Source organism: Lagenorhynchus albirostris, chromosome 11 (assembly GCF_949774975.1).
Source record: "Lagenorhynchus albirostris chromosome 11, mLagAlb1.1, whole genome shotgun sequence".
Classification (NCBI taxonomy): Eukaryota; Metazoa; Chordata; class Mammalia; order Artiodactyla; family Delphinidae; genus Lagenorhynchus; species Lagenorhynchus albirostris.
In genome coordinates this window covers 8,929,584-8,932,626 of record NC_083105.1, presented here as the reverse complement: position 1 = coordinate 8,932,626, position 3,043 = coordinate 8,929,584, and the positions used below count along the sequence as shown (strand labels likewise).

Here is a 3,043-nt window from a genome sequence, read left to right as displayed (position 1 = left end):
GCTTAGGGGAAACAGCGCGAGGGCGAGGCACTAATGAGCTAATAAAAGGAAAAAGACGATGGTTGCGCCAAGTGAGCTCGGCCGCCATCATGCTCTAGTTTCCCCTTCGCCTCTCCGAGTCCGCGACCGAGGAAAAGGTCTCTGGGATGCTGAGGGGGTGTGTCCCCGAATGATTGGCGCAGACAGCTCAGCCAATCGTAGCTCGTCAAACGGAACGCATTTGACCAATGAGGGGCGACGGCAGCTGGGAGAAATTGGAGGGGCGGAACGGCAGCTTGACGGGCACAAAAGCCAGCCAGTGAGGGCCGGCAGCATCCTCCCTGCGGCCAATGGAGTGGGGCTCTGGGCGGGCCCCCGAGTGTTTGTGTTGTGGTTTTGGGGGAGGGAGGCGGAGGGGAAAGTTTGTTTATTTTGTTTTTAGTTTCTGGGGTCCCCGTGTTTCTCGGAGGTGAAGCGGGAGGGAGTGACCCCCCCCGAGCCCCTCAATCCCTCTACTACGTCGCCTCCATAGCCTGCAGAGAAGCGGGGACCGCGCGCATCGCGGCGCATCGCCTCACAGCGGAACGCCGCGCACTTGGAGCCGGCACGGCTCAGTGGTAAGTGAGGACCGACGGCCACCGCCGCCCTTCCCCTCCCCCGCTCACCGCCCAGTCAGAGCTGGCCGGCCGGGTGGGCGAGGACGCCCGCGGGAGCGCGCGGCGCGGGGTCGGCCTGTCAAGCTGAGGCGCACCGTGTGCGTGTCCTCGCGAGTGAGCGCGCGCGGCGGGGAGAGGGCCGGAGGGGCGTGAGCGCGCGGGGTCGGCGGGGGTGGCGGCGTTGGGCGCGCGCCCCGCGGGGCGGGCGTCTGGTGGGTTTGACCCCGGGGCTGGGAGGGACGCGGGCGACATCCGCTCGCGGGGAAGGGGCGCCCCGAATGGCCGGGCCGGGACCGGCAGACGAGCGCGACTGCGGGCGTCACGCGCCGGCAGGTGTGAGCTGGGGGAGGGCTTCCGGGTGGGCTGGTCGAGTCGAGTTCGCTTCCCGTCGCTGGGGGACCTCGGGGCAGAGAGGGGTCCCCGCGGAGAGCCGAGGCCCGCGGAGGCGCGTCGGGGCCCCTGCCTGGCGGTGGCAGAGGGAGGCGGCAGGCCTCGGAGCCTCCCGGTCCCCACCTGTGTGCAGGACCTGCGTGACGGAGTGAATGCGTTCCCCTGCTCCCGCCCCCACTCCTCCCCCCCAGAGCCCTGAGTGTGTGGCCACCTTCGAGAGGCGATTCAACCTCCTCGGGGAAAGGAGGGCGAGGGGAATATCAGCGGACGACCAGCCTGCAGTGTTTCCTGCATTCTCTGGTCCTGCGCCCTTTGGTTTCAAACTAGTGGGTTTCCACAGTGGGCTTCAATCCACTGTAGTGGCTGAAGACACCCAGTAAAGGTAGCCTCTTGTCAGGCTTCTTAAGGACCAGCACATGCTCAGTTCTTTGGGCACCGAGAACTAGTCTGGGTCTTTTCAGGCTCCTTGCTTTCTCATGTATCTTTTGGCTGTTTTATTACTTTTTAGCGTCTGTGCTGGAGGTTGAAGCGAGGGATAAGGTGAATTTCAAGTTGGCCATTTGCTTACAATATAAGCAAAATTATACAACAAAATTGGCCAGAGATGTTTCCCCATGGTCAGTGAATAAAACGTCATTAATTACTGCCCCCCCCCGCCAGCAGTTAAGCAAACAGAAATAGGATGTATAGAAATCTTACATCTTAGCATTTTGTGCAGGTTTAACAATAGAGGCTATTTCCTTCGTAGTTCTGGGGAATTTCAGTAGGATGATAGTTTCCTATTGATTTGGAGAAGCAGCTTGGCTTTGAAACTATGTTTATTCTTTTGGTAGTGTTTTGTAAATGCCTTTTAAAAAGCAGAACCTTTAGAACATTGACAACTCTACACGTGTGCAGTGTCCCACTGGGTATGTAGTAGGAGAGATGTGAATGTAGTAGGTCCATACACTAAGGCAAGTATGCAGATCGCAAATCAGACTGGCTTGTTCCTCTTGGGATGCCGTGATGATAATAATGATGCCTTTATAGTTTCTTAGTTGTTGACTGTTTTTAAGTGCTTGTTCCAAACATCATTATTTGAGCAAAATAGTTCCTGATAGGACTTAAGGAGAAGAAATTGCCAAGCTGCTTTTCTAAGGTAGCACATAAATGTCATGCCCTTGGGGAAAAAAGATTATTTTTTTCTCATTCAAATGGAAGCACTTAAAAATGTTTTAAATCAGAACAATATCATTTCTTCAAATGGTAGTAATAATGTTAAGCTAACTTTTTTTTTTTTTTTTTTGCGGTACGCGGGCCTCTCCCATTGCGGAGCACAGGCTCCAGATGCGCAGGCTCAGTAGCCGTGGCTCATGGGGCCAGCTGCTCCGCGGCATGTGGGATCTTCCCGGACCTGGGCACGAACCCGTGTCCCCTGCATCTGCAGGTGGACTCTCAACCACTGCGCCACCAGGGAGGCCCTAAGCTAACATTTTTTGCGTGTTTTGCATATGCCAACCTGTTTATATTTTTACCTAATTCTTACCTTAAGCCTGCGGGGTAGGTATCATTACTGTTTTATGGATGAGAAAAAGAGCCTGCAGAAGCCACAGAACTAGGAAGTTCAAGGGCATCGGTTTAGTCTTAAGTCTGTTTGGTTTCAAAGCCTGTGCTTGTCCCATTTTGCCCCCTAACTTATCCAGAGGAAGAAATGCAGAGTACACTGAAAAGTAGAGAGGGATGGAAAAGGGAAATGCGACTGATGATTAGGTTCCCCATACCTAACTTAAGAAACTCATTCTTAGTTTTTAGAAATTAGGAACATTTTTACTAGTGTTACATCTAAGCTTTGCTTTAATTTCCTCCTTATTTACTTTTCATAAAGATAAATTAAAATGTGTTTAATTCAGAGGTCAAGGCTTTCAGAGCCCTTCGTGCGGATCACTCCAGTACCTTTGCTGTTGTGATTAATCCTGTGTGCTCTTCCAGGGCCCAGGCGTTATTCACTTTTGTATCCAGCAGGGTGCTTACTGTATAGT

General features: G+C 53.6%; 1 protein-coding gene across 3 annotated transcripts in view; it reads left to right on the top strand.

Moving 5' to 3' along the window:
- The first annotated feature begins 415 nt into the window (after positions 1 to 415).
- Positions 416 to 3,043, top strand: part of TNRC6B (trinucleotide repeat containing adaptor 6B) — a 240,809-nt gene continuing 238,181 nt past the window's right edge. For all 3 annotated transcript variants that reach the window (XM_060166367.1, XM_060166368.1, XM_060166365.1), the window contains exon 1: positions 416 to 596. The gene's annotated coding sequence lies outside the window, so the exon portion shown is untranslated. The remainder of the gene's footprint in view (positions 597 to 3,043) is intronic.